Here is a 22,377-nt window from a genome sequence, read left to right on the forward strand (position 1 = left end):
AACCTTCAGTGGGAGGAACTTCAGAGTTGTGTGGCAAAGGGCACAGATATAGGGGAGGGTGAAAACGGGGGGCTAATAGTTCACTCTAACAGCAGTGTGATTGTTCAATTGAAAACTGCAGGCATTAGAGAAAGTCCAGAAAGGTGAATCCATGAGGAACAAGATGAGCTAAAACAACTTGAGAATTCGCAGGGACAGGGAGAAGAGAATGAGAGAAAATAGGAGTGGCTTCGAGATCAAATTTAGAATCTGATCTTTATAGAATAGGAATCCTGGAAATTGGCTACAGATCAAATGTAGCAGAACCACTAAATAGAGGGATTGTAAAAGAAACTTTCTCTGTTTGAGACAGATTATCACTCTTTAGGTCTTTAGATCTGGGTCTGCTTATCTAAGTCACTCCCGAACAGTAAGTTAGATTCTCCTAAAGAGATATGCAAACTGTCTTCAAATGACAAAGTATATTAGTACAGTTGTGCCCTGAAGGTATTTCAGTCCCTGCTGGTGAACCAGGAGTCGTTTGAAGAACCTGAAGGAACAATAGAGAATAGTAATCAAAGAGCAGGGAGAATGCCTACAAGGAAAGATGAATGGAAATTTGTGTCATTTAGTTTGGAAAAAGAAAAGGTAATGGCAACCTAATTCAGAACTTCAGTGTGTGTAGGATTTAGGCCATGTCTTAATTCTGTATGTATGGGCCATTCTGAATTTGATAAAGACTTCAAATAAAGCATGAGAATTTGCACTTAAACCTGTCTCTTTCCTTAGATATCTTCAAGAAGAACATCACCATCTTTCCATTTGAGTCTAAAATTCTTTATAGTGCCAGTAATCATACAGCAAGCTCCAGGTTTACAGACATGTTTTTTCACCAAAGTGTTATTTGTAAATTGGTGGTTGTTTGGAGCTAAGAATGTTGTCTGTCTTCCAAGACTGTAATATGTGGTGCTTAGATTTTGAGGGCAGCCCATAAGGAGGGAGGGAGAGATGAAGGAAGGAAGGAAGAAACGGTGGGAGGAAAGAAGGAAGGAAGGGAGGGAGGAAGGAAGGAAGGAAGGGAGGGAGGAAGGAACTAGACTCTTAAATCCTGGGTATTAGAATCACCTGGGAAGCTTTTTAAAAAAATACAGATTCCCAGGCCTTATTCCAGGAAATTTGGATTCAGTGACCCAGCTGAGGAGCCCTGTTTTTTAAAGAGTGCTCCAGATAATCTGTGCAAATCACAGTTCAAGAAAGGTTGCTGTAGGGGCTCCTGGGTGGCTCAGTTGGTTGAGTGTCGGGCTTCAGCTCGGGTCCTGATTTCACAGCTCGTGAGCTCAAGCCCCACATGGGGCTTGCTGCTGTCAGTGTAGAGCCCACTTCAGATCCTATATCCCCGTCCCTCTGCCCCTCCCCTGCTTACACTCCCTCAAAAATAAATTAAAAAAAAAAAAGGAAAGAAAAGTTGCTGTAAATGGAAAAAAGAACAGACCATAAATAAAATTGAATTAATTAAGAGCACTAAAGCACTACAGTGATTACATGAAGGCAGTGGGAAAGGAAGAAGAGAGCTGGTCACTACAATGGATAAACAGACGGCCATTCTTTTGTACAACTTCTCCCTGGCCAGTGTCAGGACAGCTCAGTCTATTGCTTATTTTCTTCACTTGCTAGAAACCAGAGGTAAAATAGGCTACATATGGTCAGAATTGTTGACAGCCAAATCTTTACAAAGATTTCTTTTTTTTTTTAATTTTTTATTTCAAATGACACATCTTTTGTATGCTTTATTTCCTATTGGGGTGCCATATTGAGAAAGCCCAAAGGATTGTTTCTGGCTTGGGCTCATTGTAAACCATTTTCTTTGCTGTCACTATATGTGATGGGTCCCTGGAGCCACACATGGGCCTCACATTGATACTCTTGGAGACTTCTGACAGTTAGATCCATATGACACTTGCCTACTTCACATCTGCTCCAGTCAACAAGTCCTGTTACTTGCCCTGTGATCTTCCCACTGAAGATTCTCTTTCTAATTTCATCAGGTTTTATTCACATGTTTGAATGTAGTGTTCCAGTGCTCTCTTAGCAGCACATATACTAAAATTGGAATGATACAGAGAAGATTAGCATAGCCCCTGTGTGAGGATGATATGCAAATTCATGACGCTTTGAAAGTTAAGTGTTCTTAACTTTCTTTGATGAGTGAAAAATACGGGGAAATTTGTTCCCCCCACCTTGGAATTACCCCAGTGAGGGTGAGGGACTTCAGGGACTAGTAAATGAAAATGGAACGAGCTCTTTTAAAGCTAGGGTATTAATGCTAGCTCTACTGTTAACTTGCTGTGTGAATCTGGGTAAGACTCACACTCTCCCTGGTCTCAGTTTCCTCATTTTTTCAGCGAAGGGTCTTTCAGGATCTTCTAGCTCTGGTATTCTGAGAGTCTTTAATTTGGGAGGTTGGCTAGAGATCCCTTTTCTGAAGAAATATACCTATGCAGAGAAATGCTGCTGTTGTAGAAGGAAGCAGTTTAGGAGACAGGCCAGAATTGGGGAAGGAGGTTAACTTCTCAGGAGACAAAGCCCCATGTGTGAATCAGTGACTCATCACAGATGACTAATTCATCTTATCAGCTGTCAGTTCTAAAATATGTCCCATCAAATATTGATTGAATAAACTTTTGAAGTCCCGGTTGCTAACCTAGATAGGGGCATTGCAACTTTTTTTTTTTTTTTTATGAAATTTATTGACAAATTGGTTTCCATACAACACCCAGTGCTCATCCCAAAAGGTGCCTTCCTCAATACCCATCACCCACCCTCCCCTCCCTCCCTCCCTCCATCACCCCTCAGTTCTCGGTTTTTAACAGTCTCTTATGCTTTGGCTGTCTCCCACTCTAACCTCTTTTTTTTTTTTTCCTTCCCCTCCCCCATGGGTTCCTGGTAAGTTTCTCAGGATCCACATAAGAGTGAAACCATATGGTATCTGTCTTTCTCTGTATGGCTTATTTCACTTAGCATCACACTCTCCAGTTCCATCCACGTTGCTACAAAAGGCCATATTTCATTTTTTCTCATTGCCACGTAATATTCCATTGTGTATATAAACCACAATTTCTTTATCCATTCATCAGTTGATGGACATTTAGGCTCTTTCCATAATTTGGCTATTGTTGAGAGTGCTGCTATGAACATTGGGGTACAAGTGGCCCTATGCATCAGTACTCCTGTATCCCTTGGATAAATTCCTAGCAGTGCTATTGCTGGGTCATAGGGTAGGTCTATTTTTAATTTTCTGAGGAACCTCCACACTGCTTTCCAGAGTGGCTGCACCAATTTGCATTCCCACCAACAGTGCAAGAGGGTTCCCGTTTCTCCACATCCTCTCCAGCATCTATAGTCTCCTGATTTGTTCATTTTGGCCACTCTGACTGGCGTGAGGTGATACCTGAGTGTGGTTTTGATTTGTATTTCCCTGATAAGGAGCGACGCTGAACATCTTTTCATGTGCCTGTTGGCCATCCGGATGTCTTCTTTAGAGAAGTGTCTATTCATGTTTTCTGCCCATTTCTTCACTGGGTTATTTGTTTTTCGGGTGTGGAGTTTGGTGAGCTCTTTATAGATTTTGGATACTAGCCCTTTGTCCAATATGTCATTTGCGAATATCTTTTCCCATTCCGTTGGTTGCCTTTTAGTTTTGTTGGTTGTTTCCTTTGCTGTGCAGAAGCTTTTTATCTTCATAAGGTCCCAGTAATTCACTTTTGCTTTTAATTCCCTTGCCTTTGGGGATGTGTCGAGGAAGAGATTGCTACGGCTGAGGTCAGAGAGGTCTTTTCCTGCTTTCTCCTCTAAGGTTTTGATGGTTTCCTGTCTCACATTTAGGTCCTTTATCCATTTTGAGTTTATTTTTGTGAATGGTGTGAGAAAGTGGTCTAGTTTCAACCTTCTGCATGTTGCTGTCCAGTTCTCCCAGCACCATTTGTTAAAGAGGCTGTCTTTTTTCCATTGGATGTTCTTTCCTGCTTTGTCGAAGATGAGTTGGCCATACATTTGTGGGTCTAGTTCTGGGGTTTCTATTCTATTCCATTGGTCTATGTGTCTGTTCTGGTGCCAATACCATGCTGTCTTGATGATGACAGCTTTGTAGTAGAGGCTACAGTTATCAGCTGTCAGTTCTAAAATATGTCCCATCAAATATTGATTGAATAAACTTTTGAAGTCCCGGTTGCTAACCTAGATAGGGGCATTGCAACTTTTAAAAAGAAAGTTCAAGATGCCTATGAACTGGCCCATTTCTGCTTCTGAATTAACATTCTTGGAGTGCTTCTGTTGGTCTCTGATAGATACCAGAATTCGCTTAATTTTCCCCATTCTTAAGAGGTTCAACGCAGAAGACTAGAGACATTAGGCATAAGCATGTGTGTGTTGTATGGTGGGATTTTGGCAACCAACAAGAAGACAGCCATCCACAAATAAATGTTCTAGAAAAGGCAACCACAGAAATGTTCATTGGAATCACAAAGGACACTTGCTTGGGATTCAATCTGTTCTTCATCCTGTCTATTTTTGACTCCATGATGTACTGCTCTCCAGCAGCAGAGCCTGGAGCCCTTACATGGGCAATTCCACATCTGTGCATCCCAGCCTGTGGCCCCGCCCCACAGCCACATCTGGCACTCACCCCTGGTCTCCTTCCCATTCTCTTTGTTTCACCATAGTAAAATCATAGATACTGTAAACCACACAGTGATGTAGTGGGGTCACTTTATCATCTATTGTTCCTTGGTCTCTTACTCTCTTCTGGGTCCCTAGCATTTTGGTTTCCACTGAATTCATCAATTTTCTTGTTTTTATTCTCATAACACTGCCACAAAGTAGTGGTAATGATGCCCATAATACAGTTGGGGGAACTGAGGCTTAGGAGGTAAAGTAACTTGTTGCCCCCAATGACCCCAAGTGACCCAAGTGAAGAAGTAAGGGGTGCCTGGCTGGCTCAGCAGGTATAACATGTGACTCTTGATCTTGAGTCCATGAGTTCAAGCCACACATTGGGTGTAGAGATTACTTTAAAAAAAACTAAGTGAATAAGTATTTCAACTGGCTCTAATGCCACCGCACTTTCTCAAAAATCTGAACAAAAGTTTAGTTTGAGTTCAAAATTTTGAGACGTGATATTCAGTGAAATCACACTGAAGTTCACCTCAGGATGCAGTCGTGGGGGGAGGGGGGGCTCTTCCCTCATCAGCCCCCACCAGCGTCTCCTCAGGAAGCAGAATAGCAAGTGTGCCATTGTGAGTGGTCCTCGTGGCTCGGAAGCCTGCCCCCTCAGATTCTGTCTGGAAGTACAGGTTCCACTTTAGGCTCGGTTCCTTTTTCTCTTTCTGAAGCCCTTTGCTCTTGAGTGCTCTTTCTTGACTGTATACAGCCCGAGTCTCTGCTGCAAACAGTATGTTGTTATATAAAAGGCTCCCAGCGCACTGATTAGGAACCTGGACCTTAGAGTCTGACTGACTGGATTTGAGCCCCAGTTCTGCATTTGCAACTTGTTTGATCTTAGACACAGTGCTGCTGTCTGGACTTGAGTTTCCTCACCGGTACCCTGGGGATAGCAATGCCCATCTTGAAGGGTTGTTGTAATGTGTACAGATCATATGCTCTTGTGAAGTGGCAACTACAGTTGGTTGTCAGTAACTAAGAGTGGTGCTTTTGTTGTTGTTTTCTCCTCCATCCTTCTGGAACAGGGTTTCTTAATAGCAGAACTACTGATGTTTGGGCTGGAGAGTTATTATTGTCGGGGAGGCTGTCCTGTGTATTGCAGGATCTTTAGCAGAATCCCTGGCCTCTGCCCAGGAGATGCCAGTAGCATCCTCCCACCCCCAATTTGACAATCAAAAATGTCTCCAAACATTGCTGAGTGTGTCCCCTGGGCCCAGCCGAGAACCACTCCTCCAAAGGCTGAAATTACAGGTGTTGATACTAAGATTATCCCCCCATCAAGTTGCTTCAGAACACAGAACCCTGAAAAGATTTATGTGGCAAAAAAGACAAGTGGTAATACATGCTGGCATGGATGTGGAGAAAAGGGAACTCTCGTGCATTGTTGGTGGGAATGCAAATGGGTGTAGCCCCTGCAGAAAATAGTGTGGAGGTTACTCAGAAAATTAAAAATAGAACTACCCTATGATCCAGTGATTCCACTTCTGGGAATCTAGCCAAAGGAAATGAAAACGCTAACTCAAAAAGATAGCTGCACCCTCATGTTCATAGCAGCATTATTTACAATAGCCAAGACATGGAAACAACCTAAGAGTCCATCCGTGGATGAAAGGATAAAGACGATGTGATATACATATATGGAAGATTAGTCCACAATGGAATATTATTCAGCCATAAAAAACGAAGAAATCCTACCATTTGTGACAACATAGATAGACTTTGAAGACATTATGCTAAGAGAAATAAGTCAGAGAAAGACAAATATTGTACGATGTCATTTATGTGTGGAATCTTCAAACAAACAAAGAACAGACAAAACAGAAAAGCCCAAAAAGTATTGGAAAAGAGATTAGAGTTGTGTTTACCAGAGGCAGAGGGTGGGAAGGAAGGGGAAATTGGAGGAAGGTGGTCCAAAGGTACCAACTTGCAGTTATAAGATAAATAAGTCCCAGGATGTAATGTAATGCACGATGACTGTAGCTGCCTCTGCTGTAGGATATATAGGGAAGTTTGTTAAGAGATCCTAAGAGTTCTCATCACAAGGAGAAATAGTTTTCCTTTTTTCTCCTTTCTTTTGATTGTATGAGATGATGGATGTTATTTGAACCTATTGTGATATTCATTTCACAATATATGTAAATCAAACCATCATGCTGTATGCCATAAACTTACACAACCACATATGTCAATTATCTCTCAGTAAAACTGGGGGAAAAAGATTTATGAAGATAGCATTAATGATTTTCAGTGCAGAATGACAGATGTTTCAGTTGCTTATAGGATAAAGCTTCTCTCAAGCAGTGAACCATGAAAGTCAGTTCTGAGTTAAAAAGAAATGATTGCCTTCTTGTGTGCGTGTGTGTCCAATGCTGCACTGATTTTGCAAAGGCAATGATTTTATGACAGCTCATAAAACCATAGAATCTTAGAGTATACATAACTGAAGGGGAATCTGGATCAACCCCTGTCTGATACTTGAGTTTGCAATGAACCCAGTGAGTGGGAGTCAGTACATAGTCTCTCTCAAAGGCTAAAAGTGACAGGGAGCTCACATCCTTGCAAGGTAATACCCAAGTCCACATTGGAACAGCTCTCACTATTACACAGGATCCTTCTTTGGGATGAAAGTTACGTTCCCTGCAATTTCCATTGGTTCTCTGGTCCCTGCCCTCTGGGGCCACATAGTAAAGTCCCTCTTCACAGACTCTGAGGTGTGAATGCTTATGGTTTGTGGTTAGCTCTGGAAGCTGGGATAGGTCGGGGGGAAACACTTCCCTGTTGTGCTCAGCATGTCAACACTGCCCACATGTCTCGCAGAGGCCATAGTGGAAGAGCCTACTTCAAGAGCCTACTGTGAGATCCCAGGCATCTTGCCTTACTTGGTTTTTGTAGGCTCTATTATGATCGCCTTGTTACTGGTCAGGTAAATTCTGTTCAAGGGGTCCATAATAATGGAGATAGCAGGAGAATTTTGTCCATGCACTGAGACCACGTAAGAGCCACATTTGGGGAATGCTTGTATTCCCCTTAAAACAATTGCTATAGTTGAAGAAATTGTGCAGAGCCAGCTTTTCTGATGGCTGGTCCCAGACTTTCTGGTCTCCCCTGATCTATCCTCTACAGAAAGTTCCCCCTCTGAAAATCACATTTTTCTGCCCCCTAGCCAGCAATATGGTCCCTTGTGACCTTTCTGTATTCTTGATGAAACTAAAATATCAGGTGTCCTGTTGATATTTCCTTCCTTGCTTTTCCCTAATTGTGCGTTGTGAAGGCAGTGCATGGTCTCTCAGATCCTTTTCAGCGAGGACAGCCTATGATCTTATGACATGGAGTCCTGACGGTGGAGTCTGGTAGCCGTGGTCCCGTGGCCACGGGGATGCAGGCGGGCTCTGACCTGGGCAGGGAGCAGACACGTGTAGGCAGGCTGGCTTGACGCTCCATCGTCGGGGCCTAGAGCCAGGTCTGTGTCCTAGCCACAGCGCTACCTTGTATCCCCTTCTTCTCTGAGGCCCCAGAGAAGAGTTCAATGGGACCTGAGGCTGCTTGAGACTTGTCATTGCAAGTCCTGCCTCCACCGGCCTTTCCAGTTTCTCCTTCCCCTCACCTCCAAGCTTGAGACCTCCACTGAGCAAGTGGGAGACGAGGTGGGCAGGTCCATTGCCATTCTAGGAACCCAGTTCCCTAGTACACTCGTGCCAGGAAGCTAGAGGAAATGATCCCCTTCTTTCTCCCACCGTAAAGTCAACTTCTGCCCGTCAGGGATTCTTCGACTCTCTTACCCAAGGTGTACATGTCAGCAGTGGGAATTTCAGGCCGGCTGAGAGCGAAGAGGTGCACAGTCATAGGTGAGTTAGGCTGGGACCTGTTTATTAGGAGGGATTTGCCTACATCCTCGTGCCTGTCCCTTTCCTGAGAAACTGTTTTTAGCACACTTGGAGCACATGTGCGGTTACATTTGCAACATGAATGAGTCAGGTTTATTGTGCTCACGGATTCTTTCTTTATTGAAGTATAGTTGAAGGCTCCTGTGGAGCCTCAGCTGGGAAGATGCAAATGGCTGGTTACTCAAGGGGCTGCGCTCTGTCATCACCTAGAGATTTTTTCACTCACATGTCTAGGGCCTGAGCTGGAGTGACTCAAAGGCTGGGAATAATGTGCAAGGCCCCTCCATGTGGCCTGTCCACAGACTTGGCCTTCTCAGCACAAGGCAGCTGGGTTCTGACCGGGAGCTCCCCAAGGGAGAGTGTCCGGAGGGCAGGCATTACAAGGGACCCAGCTGGAAGCAGCAAGACTTCTTCTGTCCTGGCCACTTGGAAGCGTCATAGCATCACCTGTGCTGTATTTTGCTGGTTTCACCTCAGCTATGAAAGCCAGCTCACTCATAGAGAAGGGAATTAGACTCATATCTCTTCATGGCAGTGGGCCACCACTTGGAAACACCACTGGGTGAACTCCAACCTGCTTTGCTCCCTCATCCTTTCGCAGAAGCAAGCTGTACGAGTATGTGCAGTGGCCCTGCCCTCTTCTTGGTCTCCACACACCTCTTTCTTGTTGGTCATCCAGGTATTCCCAGTCTCCCCCATTCGTACATAATCTCGGGAAAAGCCGGACGAGATGTGAAGCTTTTAGAGACAGCTGGGGAATCCAAAATTATACATGGGAATCATCAGTTACAAAATTGTAGGAAAGGTCTGGTCATGGATGTTCAAAAAGGGTCTATAGGAGCATATAAGGGGAGGGGTACTGCACACTCAGATTAAGGGGTGCAGGTAAGACTCCCTGGAGAAGGTAATGTTTGAGGAGAAATGTTATGTGGCTGTTAGACCAGTGTTTTTCTCTTTTTTCATTCCATTCCACTCCATCCCATCCCATCCCATTCCATTTTGTTGATTCTTAGCTAGGATGTAAATTCTGTGAGAGCAGAGGCTTTATTGGTTACACCAATATTAGTTTTTTGAGGCTTCTGTAACAAATTACCACAAACCTGGTGGCTTAGGATACCAGAAATATATTTGCTCATAGCTCTAAAGGCCAGAAGTCCAAAATCAAGGTGTCTGCAGAGCTGTGCTCCCTCCAAAAGCTCTAGAGGAGGTCCTACCTTGCCTCTTTCAGCTTCTGGTGGCTCCAGGGATGCCTTGGCTTGTATCTGTGTCCCTTTGGTCCCTGCCTCTGTCTTCATATGGCCTCTCTCCTCCCTGTATTTTCTTCTCTTCTATTTCTTATAAGGACACTTGTCATTGGACTTATGGTCCATCCAGATAATCTCAGGTGAACTCATCTCAAAACCCTTAAATTCGTTGCATCTATAGTGACCCTTCTTTTCAAATAAGGTTACATTTGCAGGTTCCAGGGCTTAGGGTGTGGACATATCTTTCTGGAGGCCACCATTTAACACACCAAATCCACTGTATGTATCCCAAGTGCCTAGAATACTACCTGTTGCCTAGTAAGTTGCTTAATAAATATTTTTCAGCTTAATAGATCTGCCTCGGTCTTAGATCATCCATAGGATTGTCATGAGATTCAAAGCCAACATGTCCATCTAGAGATGGTACAGAGCTGTGGTTATGGACTTGAGCATCAGCATTACACTTGCTGGGTTCAAGTCCAGAGGCTCCACTTGCCTCCTGTGAAATCTTAGGCAAGTTCTTCTAGCTTCTCTCTACTTCAATTTCCTCTTCTATGAAAAGGAGCTAATAATAATGAGATGAGCTTTCTTAGGTAGTGGTGGTAATTAAGTTAATATATGCAGAGTGCTTAGAAGGATCTAGGACTTGGTACCCAATAGATTCTAGCTTTTATTACAAAAATAAAATAATGATGTGACAGGGTGCAATATGTTAATAATCCCAATTGTTTGATTTTACCTGATCCCCTCTCCACTTTCAGAAACAGCAGAGAGGGATGCCACCCCCCTAAGCTTAGCACGTTGTTTCAGACATGTGAGTCCAGTGGTGACTTGGAAATACCAGACCTCGCTGCTGACAGGTCCAGGGTAGTGGAGGGAAGTGGGGCTGAGAGCACAGCCCTGAAAGTGGAGTGGCTGCTCCCTGACAAGCGTGAGAAGTGGCTTCTGTCCCCAGGGCAGCTGCTGGTCTCTCAGGTTCCATCCTGCTCTGTGATCAGCTCATGTGTACCACCCTGAGGCCCTCAGCAGAAATTTTAGGGCAGCTCAGCCTGCCCAGGACCTGTTAGCTCAAGCAGAGGATGAGAAAGAACAACACCAAGGGCAGAAGAAGTAGGACAATGTGATAGATGGATTTGAGAAGAATCCAGATCAGTTGTGGGGCAGACCTGGTTGAATAGGGTGAGAGGCTGGAGTTATCTCAGCAGGTTATTATTATTTTTTTTAAAGGTACTTTGTGCTTTCCAGTTGCTTATTAAAAAAAAAATCATGTAGGTTATCTGAGTGACGCCCTGCTCTGGTCCTTAGGAGACTTGCTTTGTTAGATAAAAATGGCTAAACCCGATGCTGTTCAAAGTATGGTCCATGGACTGCTTCTGGTCAGGCAACTGTTTATTACCAGTCTATGACAAGATAAGGACAGAAATTGCTGGTAAGGTGTTTGGACACTTTCATAGCAATTTGACATTGCCATGGCAACCAGGAAGGTGATGAGTGGACCTGTCTCACCAAACAGACCAGTTTGGGTGTTGTCACACTCCCTTGGTGAGTTGCATGTGTTGTGAGCCAGCTGCTAGCACCGGTGTGTGATGGGTGGAGGTAAAATCCTAGTCCCTGACCACAGAGAGTCTGAGAAAGCTCCACTAGGACCCAGATGGCAGAGGGATGAAGATGTGGCCCAAATCACATTTTTTTTTTTGCCTACATGTTTAAATATGGCCATTGCCATCTTTGTGTATCATTTATCTTTAGATTCAGAAAAGAACTTGGAAAGTCCTTAGAATAGCTCCCTCCCCACACTTTTCAGCTTAAAGGTGAAGAACCTGAGCCCAGGACAGACCACAGGACTCTCAGAATGACCCAGTCAGTCAGTGATCTTCCTGGAACTAAACCCAGGTCCCCAGTGCTCTTTCAAAACTGCTGTTCTTTTCCAGTAGCTAATGCAAAAGCAAATTTCATTCCATAACAAGGAATCACAAGTTCCAAATTAATACCCCAGAATGATAGGGTTTTCTTGGGTGCAGCTGGTTTATGAACACAACACAGGTCTTCCATACGGGGTAATCTGCTGGTGACGTGGTCTTCTCTGTTAAAACAAAGAACAGGAATCTAAGACACTGACATTTTGATATTAGTCCCACAGATGTCTTAGTTTGTGTTCTTGAGAAAATCAGTTAATATTCCGGCTGAATCTGCAAATAGGAGCAACAATAAAATTTGCTCTCCTTGGGAACATCTAAGAATTTTTGTCAGGCTATAAAAAGAGGCCCAGAGAGATGATTTGGTCTGGGAAAGCAGAAGTAAAACTTGGCTCTCCATTCTGTAAGACTCTCCATGGCTTAAACAAATCATGTGGATCTGGGGGAGACCCTTGGCAATTGGCTTGTTCAGCCCTCTGCCTTCAGGTAGGACTATATTTACACCATTTCTGAGTGATGCACTTTTCACCTGTTTTTCAGGAAGGGAAGGGAGAGTCTACAACTGAGTGGCTTTTCCTTTGGCGAGCACTGTCATGGCCATGATGGTATTAATAGTCAGGGAGGAAGTATGGCTTCCTCAAGGCACAGTCCCTACTGGTTGAGAGTCAGAAGGGACATTTTCATATGTCAAGGATGGTGGCACATAGGTTCTCAGTGTGTCCTTTATCTAGTGCAGCCAGATGCAGCTCTGATAAAGAACATGATTAAGATGTCCTCAGGCTTTTCTTCAGATGGTATAATCACACCAGCTTTCAAATGTCCTGGCTGGAATTTGCCCCAGCCAACTTTTGCTTCACTTAGTAATTAGCCTCGAGTTCTTCTTGCCACTCCTTAGATGTGAATCCCATGCCAATAACAGGCAATGTGGATATTCCACAAGGTTTAAATATTCACCACTCAACCTTTTAGCACAGAGAACTGAGGCCAACCTGGCATCCTCCACAGGAGACAGAGCGGTGTGGGGACAACAGTAGACGTTCTCACTGGATTTGAATCTTCACTTCCCCACCTTTGATGGCCTCAGACTAGTTACTTAATATTTTTTATCTCAGTTTCCTCATCTGTAAAGTGGAGATATTCATACGTATACTTTGAGAATTTTGAGGATCAAATGAGTTAGCACATTTGAAAGGCTCAAAATAGAATCTAGCCACAGTGGTAGCTGACATTATCTGTCATGAACCAAAGCCTGTGTTTGCTTCAAACAAATGGAATGATTCTCAAACCGAGTTTTTTCACTGCCCATTTATTGGGGAGGGGGGGGGACTTAATTTGATTCCCAATTATGTTCCAAATCATACTCGTTTTGTTCAACATAAAAAGTAAGTATAAGTGCACAGTTGTGGTTTCTTCTTTTGGAAGGAGAATGGGAATGATTCCATATTTCCATTTTAGAGGTGACCTTTGTGCCACAGCCTGCTCACCTCTCACCAAAATTCCACTGTATTTGCTGCCAGCTCATTCAGGAAGATGGGGGCGTGTGGAGGGGCCCACTTACTGTTTAGGTGAGATGTTCTTTAATCACTGGCATATGGGAATTTGCTTTAAAATAAATTATAGGCGATCACATTCGCAAACCAAAAAGATTTGTGATTTGATCAGGTAAAATATAATTTACTTACCTGTCTTATGAAATCTATTTGTGGTTGTCTCTGATCTCTCAAGAGAATTAATATGGACACATTGAAAAAAGAATTTAAACTAAAAGTCCACATAAGCAGTGGTGCCTTACTTCCTCTGCAACAATTATACCCTCCACACCTGCCCCAGGTCTTTGCAATATCAAGGTTAAGCTCCCGATATTCCAAGTAAAAGTACAACTTCACCCGTCCACACAAAGGCACATACACACTCCTGTTCTTCAAGTTTTCTTTCCATACCATTTTAAAGATGAGGAAACACCTCTCAAAAGTCCTCTCTTTCTCAGGTACTTGAAGACACATTTTACAGAGTGCTAAATTCATGGTTCTGCTTTTATGTATGTTAGAAATATCTTTTGCCTGGACTAGTTTATGTTCACATTCATAGAAGCCGTTTAGTGTTTCCTTTATTAGGATGTACTCAACATTGCTTGTCGAATTATTGCACCTTTTAAAAGTCATTCGAGAGAATAAATTTTAGGAGTCTTGGTAAGAACAAGACAATACTGCGTTAAAGCACCTAGGAGTGTGTAGCTTACTTTGGAACAGCCGTTTGTTTTTTTTTTTTTTAATTTTTTTTAAGTTTATTTATTTTGGGAGAGACAGATTGCAAGCAGGGGAGGGGCAGAGAGAGAGGGAGAATCTCAAGCAGGCTCTGCACTGTTAGCGCATGAACTCACGAACCATGAGGTCATGACCTGTGCCAAAATCAAGAGTTGGATGCTTAACTGACTGAGCCACCCAGGTGCCCCGAAGCAGCCATTTGTTATAAAATATTCTTCTCCTCTTGTCTGAGGGAATAAGTTCCCTCACACAAACTCCATTGACTCTGCACCTCCCCTGCCTTCACTGACTATCCTGTCTCTCTTCCCCTTCAGCCACATACTTCTTGGAGCAGCCATGCATGCTCAGCTTCTCCACCTCCTCACCTCCCACTCACTGTCCTACTACATGTACTCTGACCCTGCACTTGCCAAATCACCAGGACCATCTAGTGGCCAAGTGTGATGAAGACTTTAATCCTCACCTCAGTTGACTGTTGAGCATCAGGTGAGACTTCTGAGTGCCCCTATTTCTTAAAACACCGTCCCTCCTTGGTTTACTTGCCATGATAATATCCTTGATTTTCTACTTCCTCTTTCTCTGTTGGTCCTCAAAATGTTGGAAATGTTGGTTCCTTGAGGTTCTTGTCTCTTTTTTTTTTTTAAGTTTACTTGTTTATTTTGAGAGAGAGCGCAATCATGCATGAGAGGGGCAGAGGGAGAGAGAGAAATAATCCCAAGCAGGCTCCATGCTGTCAGCACAGAGCAGGACGAGGGGCTCAATCCCATGCACTGCGAGATTGTGACTTGAGCCAAAATCAAGAGTTGGATGCTTAACCAACTGAGCCACCGAGGCGCCCCTTTCAGGTTCTTGTCTTGATGTTCTTCTTTCTCACATTCTCTCTGAGTGATAGCATCTTCTGAAATACGTTTGTTCATCCCACTTTTGTTTTTCTCCTGAGCTATCCATACAGCCATCCACCTCCTGGCCATATCCATTTGGATTTCTCCCAACACCTAAAATTCAACAAGTCAGAAATTGAACTGTTTACTTTCTCTAATTTGTTCCCTCTCTTTGGTTCTTAATTTCATTGAAAACCACCACTGTGCACCCAGTTATCCAAGTCTAAAAGCAGGGGCAGCATCCTTAATTCCTCTCTGCTTCTTAATTCCATATCTATTCAGTAACTTTATATCACAAACATTTCTCTTTAAGTTTATTTATTTATTTTGAGAGAGAGAGCGAGCACACATGTGCATGATCAGTTGAGGGGCAGAGGGGGGGGTGGAGAGAGAATCCCACACTATCAGGCCAAGGCCTACATTGGGCTCAAACTCACGAACAGTGAGATCATGACTTGAGGCGAAATCAAGAGTCAGACACTTAACCGACTGAGCCCCCCAGGCACCTCTATATTACAAATATTTTTAGAATCCTTCCACTCTTTTCTGTGCCCACCACTGTGACACTAGTCCAGGCCACCATTATCTTTCATGTGGATTGCTGCAAAACCCTCTCATCCAGTCTCTCTTCCTCTGGCATTGTGTCCTTTTAACCCAAACGCTACCCAGCCACCAGAAGTATTTTGCAGAAGTTATATCTCATGGTGTCACTCTCTAGTTTAAAAACCTTCACTCATTCCCCTTGGACTGTAAGATAAAGTCCAAACTCCTTAATATGGTTTAGAGGACCACTTATGATATGGCCTCTGCCCACTTCTCCAGCCTTATCTCTCATAATTGCCTCCACTTCCTTCCATTGCTGACTGCCCCAGTACTCTCTGCAGTTCTTTGGAGGTACCAAGCTCTCTCTGGGTCAAGTTCTTTGTACATGCTGCCCCTTCTGCCAGGAACACTCTTTAACTCTTCTTGACTTGGCTAGCTCCTATGGATCCTTCAGGCCTCAGTTAAGACACCACTTTCCCTGAGCTTGGACACTGGTTCAGTGTCCCCCAGGGACACTTTTAGCCCATAACTTACTGGTAGCAGAGCACACATGAAGTTGTGGGGTTTTTTTGCTCTATTCTCCTCCAGCTTCAGCTTCCTGGAGGCAAAGAGAATGTAGTGTTCACTTTTGTATTCACAGACCCCGGCGCGCTGCTGGGACAAAAGGGCTTTCGCTCATGTTTACTGGACGGAGGGAGAAAGGAAAGAAGGTAGCAGAGCGACATGCCCACAGTTGTTCTGAGTATCAGTGCTAGTAATACCTCTCTCTGCACACGTGTTTCCAACTGCAGGTTGCGCCTTTGTCTCTTTTACTTTGATTGACATGTAATCGTGACATAAACTAAAGGAAGCAGACTATTTTCTTGACAAGGCTTCCATTTACCTAGAAGGATGAACAAGTACTGCTGTGAACAAACATCCACGCTCACAACTGATTGCTCTGTAGTGGTTGACATGATATTCATTTGGAGCGAGATTATTAAATAGATATTCACTGAGCATCGTACATAGCAGTGGCCAAGTGTTGGAGTTATAGAAAAGAGAACAGAGTCTTCTCCCCTGCCTTTATGAATCTAACGGTCTAAGTGCCTGACAGATGGCATATGTATGTGACAGGTGCTGGATACATCATACCTGTTCTCAAGATGGTAGATGTTCAGAGAAAGGAATGTTCATTTGAGGGTTTTAGGGTTTGGGCTTTTACCCCAGTGGGGTTTGGCTGATATTAATCTTTCTAAGACTTATTCATTCATTCATTCATTCATTCATTCAATAAACCTTTTTTTTAATGTTTATTTTTTGAGAGAGAAAGAGAGACAGAGGGCGAGTGAGGGAGGGGCAAAGAGAGAGAGAGAGAGGAAGAGAGAGATGCAGAATCCGAAGCAGTCTCCAGGGTCTGAGCTGTTGAGTCCCGATGCGGGACTCAACTCACAAACTGTGAGATCAAGACCTGAGCTGAAGTCAGACGCTTAACCAACTGAGCCACCCAGGCGCCCCTCATTCAGTAAACTTTTATTGAATGTTTATGATGGAGGCCGAGCTAAGTTAGACAAATGAAGATAGACACAACTGCTACCTTCAAGAGATTAATAATCCACTTGGTTATAATGGAAGACAACTCTTCAAAGTCTTTTAACTTTGAGTATTCAGAGATCTCCTGAAGCTTCTGGACTTAAGTTTCTTATTGGTCCTGAGTCCCATCATTTGATGTTAGAAGGTCCCCTTCCAAGAAATATTTATCACCCAGAGAGAGTTAACTTTGACTCTAGACAGTACATTATGTCCTAACCCAGAACTTTTAATACCTGAATGTTGTAAAGCAGTCATGATTTCACTTCTAAAAAATAAAAGATAATAAATCAAATTTAATATGCCTCAATTAAGCGGAAGGTTCATAGGAAATAAGCTATAAAGGCTGTGTAGGCATGTGAGCTGAATGGCTGCCATTGACATGGAGCAAATGCTCGTGGAAATCATTAGATATAATCAGACTGGAAAACGGGGGCCCTTCCTAACCTCAGTGAGGCCTTAGCCCTCTTCAGCCTCATGTCGGGTCCCAGCTCTAGAGCTGGGCTTGAGCTACGGAATGATGCAATCATCAGAGACTGTGGCCACAGGCCTGCTGGAATGGAGCTTAACTGGCAAGATCAGCTGGTTGTCATGGACGCTCCATTTCAACCAAGCCCATTTGGCTCCTCACAGCCCAGCCACCTGTTGTAAACAGCTGAAAGGGGCCTGGTTCCATTTGGAGGTTGTCACTATCTCTGGTATGTTGTCCAAAGAGAAGGGCGTGTGGAAACAGGAAGGACAGTAAACAGTTGCTTCTCTCACAGAGTCACTCTCTTTGTCAGGAGCAGCGGTCCAGGCATGGCCTGCCCTGGGTGGTCTTTCTGCATAGGATCTGCCATCTCTTTGAAGATAGGATAGTCACAGACCTAACTATAGAAGCAGCTCTACAGAAAAGACCTGAATAGCAGGTTGGAACCAGATCACAAAGGGCTTTCAATGCTAAGCTGAGAGATTTAGAATTTATTCTAGAGGCTGTGGAGCATGATTGAAAGTTTCAGAGTAGAGGAGTTGTAATAAACCCAGCAGTGAGACTAGGATGCTGGCTCAGTGCTTCAGTTAGAGAAAGAGAGGGGTAGATGAGTCAAGGGTAGACTGGAACCAACTGGGCAGATGGCCAGGTTAGGTTGAATTGAGCAGGATAGAAGAAGACTGTCCACCAACAGAGGATGGACTGGGACACAGGTACAAATAAAACAGTTCAGTCAATAATCCCACGATCCTCACTCACACCTGGACCAGAGAAGGCATTGCAGAAGGCCAGGGCTCTGGAGAGTTCTCAGGGAGAGGCATTGCTGCACCATGAAGGAAAACTTCCAACCTTGGGACCAGTTCTAGACCTACTCAGTTGTGTGTTTTTTTCTCTTTTTCTTTTTTAGTCTCAGCAATACCTTGGGCCTAAATAGAGTTCTACCATGAATTAGGAGCTCCTCTTTCTCCCGGGTTCCAAAGGGCTGAGCAGGGGTTTATTACCGATGCAGTGAAAGGAGTGTTCTTCAGCATCAACTAACCTTGGTCTGAATCTCAGCTCTGCACCTCATTAATTGTATGGGAACTTGGGCGAGCTACTTAACTCATCTGTAAAGTAGGAATCAATAACAGGTATCTCATTTGGCTGTTGTGAGGCTTAACTTAGTTAAGTATGTAAAGTATCTAATCAACGCTCATCACATGATGGGTTCCCAGCTCCTGTTGGTACCCTTTTGTCTTTCTCTTCTTACAGCACAGTGTTTGTCCTCTGTGGATCCTGTCTGTTTTCAACTAGAGGCAGGGTCTTGATGGGAGGGATGTCATCAGAACTGTAGCATCTTTCATTATGAAGTCAGTGCAGCCATACCTCATTTTACCTGGCACTGGCTGCTGGAAAGACTGTGCAATATACCATCATTTTAATGCAGTAAAGCAACTGGCTACCCCAGGTATAGTCCTGCTTCTAGTCCTTTGAGAAGTGAGATTTAGCACCATTCAATTCTTAATATACATTGATTCTGCCGAGTTTAATTCATCTATGGGTAGAGTGCATCTATAAGCTGTTTTAGCTACTCAGCCACTCCTCCGCTCTCAGTCAGAGTATATCCCCTGACCTCGTAAGCAGAGCCTGATTGTCTCTCCCTGGGCCCTGGCTGAACTTGGAAATTCAAGATGCCTGTGGCCAGTTAGCTCTGGGTGGAACTGCCTGTCCAAAAGGGAGCATAGCTGTACTCTTACCCTGGCCCAATGAGAGGAGAACATGGGGGAATAAGTGTGCACACAAGGCCCCACTCAATTCCACAGACAGCCAGGGTCTACTCTTTGCAGGTCCTTCTGTTGGGTATTGGGGTTCCTGAGATGACAAAGGTCGAGCATCTGTACTGGAACCTCACAGACTTCATGAGCCCTTTCTTGTGCTTGACCTCATGGGCTGGATGTCCTTCTTGGCCCTGGTCACTGGGTTTCCAGATATAAGAATGAAAAAGCTGCTCCTTAAGGGAAGTGTTGTGCTCCCTAAGGGAAGGACCAGGACACGCAGGTCTGGAGAAGTGTGTGAAGACAGCCTCAGAGACGGAGCATGCTCTACAGGGCCTCACTGCTGCTTTGCAGAAGCGGGAAGAGCCATGGGCCTTGGGATCCATGTTTGCACAAATGACTGGCCTTAAGTGGAGGGAAGAACACGTGTGTTGGGAGGGGTTGATATATGAGATTTTTATTCCACACAGTACAAATCTGCAGAATGACGGCAATTTCCTCCTAGAGGCTTTACCTAAATTCCCAAACATACTACCTTGGTTTGTGGAAGATGACTTTACTTGCCACTAGATGGCCCCCCATGTACACATAGAAACACACATAGAGACTTTGAAGTAGATTTTCTGTATTTTTTCAACATGTACACACACACACACACACACACACACAATTTTAACTTTCACTATCTTTGAAGCCAATAACTGATTCATTAATTTTGCTTTTAGCATTCAGATGATAGAACTTACATTCTCTGGAAAGTTGGTTTAACCTAAGAACCTGTGGGTATTCTTAAATCCTCTGGGCCACAAACTACGTGATTAAGAAGTTGGATTTGAATCTGTTCTATTAAATAGTATGTTTTGGTTTGTCCTGTAAGGTAATATATTCAGGGTTTAACAGAATAGTCTTTAAGTTCAATTTTTAATTTTTTAATTTTTTTTATTTTAAAGAGAGAGAGCACATACTCATGTGGGGCAGAGAGAGAGAGAGAGAGAGAGAGAGAGAGAGAGAGAGAAAGAGAAAGAATCCCAAGCAGACTCCAGTCTCAGCTCAGAGACTGATGCGGGGCTCAATCTTACAGCCTTGGGATCATGACCTGAGCAGAAATCAAAGTTGGATGCTCAACCGACTCAGCCACCCAGATGCCTCTAGCTCTATTTTTTAAAAAGCACTGGAAGAGAAAGCAAAAACAAACATTAAATAATGCTTCCTCTCTGGCAGGAAGTGTTCTGAGATATTTTAAATATTAACTTTATCTTCATAGCTTTGAAATAACTCTTCTGTATACATCATTATAAACATCTTATAGATGAGGGAACTGAGACTCAGAAAAGTAGGGAGTTTACCCAGGATTCCAAGCAGTCATTGGCAGGCTAACTGAACTCCTGATCCTGACTTGTTTGCTCTACATCCTGCTGCCCCCTACTGGCTAAAACAGTCATGAGGGGCTTAGTAGCAATCTGATTGTGACATGCAAGATATCAGAATTCTGGTTTCCCTTTTTTCCTTCCTCTCAATTTTCTTATCTATTATGCAGGAATAAAACGATCTCTAATTGCTGAGAATGGACTTTGTGTATTACACAAATGTCTGCTACAGTTATTATTGGGATACTTCGGGTTTTGTGGGAATGTGTAACTCTCCTGTGTGCCCAGGAGGTGTGTGGTCCTTCACTCATTCACACAAGAAACAATTACTTTGAGATCTCCCACACCGGGGTGTCTGTGCTCTTTCAGCTACAAATCTGGTCCACCCTGAGCTGTTACGGTTGAGGGTCGCAATGACGTTTCCTGGTGTTTTCAGCAGGTAATTCTCCTTTAGCCTCCAGATCCAGAAATAATAGACAATGGTAGGAAAACTTCAGGGGTAGGACTGCAGCTGAATAGGAAGATGATGGCCAGTGCCCTTTCTGCCTTAGCCAAACCACCAGAAAGAGGCAGGTGTTTTTTTTTTTTTTAAATCGTCATTTTGGAACACAATGTACTATTTCTATATTCAAGAGTTTCCATTTCAAATGGCCAGTTGGATCATCTCTTTGACAGAGGGCTTCAATTAAAAGCACAAGTCTCTGGATAAGTTTTGAAGGACATTTGTCTTCTTGGAACCTGATGCAAGCTGCTTTCATGTTGCTTCTAAGAACTTCTCCAGTTTGGTATAAGTAATGCTGTCCGACCCAGACTTTGATTCCTACATGTGAATCATTTTGTATCTGGACATTCTCATTGGCAGGCTGTTGGTATAAGGAAAATTCTGTTTTCCTTCTGGATGTGAAAATCCAAAACTAGTCCTCACTCATTCAACAGAACTGATAAGTCTAGAGGGATAAAGTTCATCAGAGAGAATATTTGTAGCTTTATTTTTAGTTCCTCAAGTTTTTATCTCAAAACCCCATAATAACTGTGGTATGCCTGACTTTCTTTACCTTCTGTAGGATCTCCTTGGGAGATTGACCCACACAGTAACCTTGAGCCAGGTTTGTCGGGGTGGGGAGGCTCATCCACCAACACCATTCCATCCCTACCTATCCAGTCTGTGGGCCACCAGGGGGCATGCGTGAGCCAGAGATGGGAGGTGTCGCTGTTTCTGCCTCAAAACCATCTGTGCCATTTGTAAGAGGTCCCCATAGGGTCTTCTTGCTGGCATTTTGACAGAATGACTCTATTATATCTGTAAGATAGAAAAATGGCAGGGGACGTGCCAAAGAGACTCCTGTGAACATGCCAAGGGAAAGCAGCAGTGCAGAGCCACTTTGTACCTGCAATCCATGAGGGATGCTCAAGGAGGACAGTGTGCAGTGTTGACTCAGCCTTTTGGCTGTAATGGAGAAGGGAAGGCTCAGCATATGCCCAGATGTGAGATGACCCATTAGTATGTTACTCCACGCCCTTTCCTGCTGCAGCCATGTGGGAGCAGTGATGCAGCGAATCAGGCCAAGAGCTTGTTTTCTTGTAGGAACTCATGGGTTTCAGACAATTTCAATCTTTGGAACTTCTTAAATTAGGGCGTCCAAGTTCAATTTCATTTCCTAGACAACACACAGGCCATCAGAGGGAACAGAAATGGCTGGCTTCGGCTGTATTTCCTCCCTCTCCAAAGAAGATACCTTTCATACCTGTAACAGTTGGGCAGTCTCAAGGAAGTGGCCAAGAGAGAGGTGG

General features: G+C 43.8%; 1 protein-coding gene and 1 non-coding gene across 2 annotated transcripts in view; both read left to right on the forward strand.

Annotated features, from left to right (window-relative positions):
• PALM2AKAP2 (PALM2 and AKAP2 fusion) overlaps positions 1-22,377 on the forward strand; it is a 448,509-nt gene that overhangs the window by 199,976 nt on the left and 226,156 nt on the right.
• On the forward strand, positions 2,057-2,162 carry LOC122475558. The gene has a single exon (XR_006295240.1). It is a non-coding gene; the product is annotated as a U6 spliceosomal RNA (small nuclear RNA).

The sequence above is a fragment of the Prionailurus bengalensis genome, chromosome D4 (genome assembly GCF_016509475.1).
Source record: "Prionailurus bengalensis isolate Pbe53 chromosome D4, Fcat_Pben_1.1_paternal_pri, whole genome shotgun sequence".
Lineage (NCBI taxonomy): Eukaryota > Metazoa > Chordata > Mammalia > Carnivora > Felidae > Prionailurus > Prionailurus bengalensis.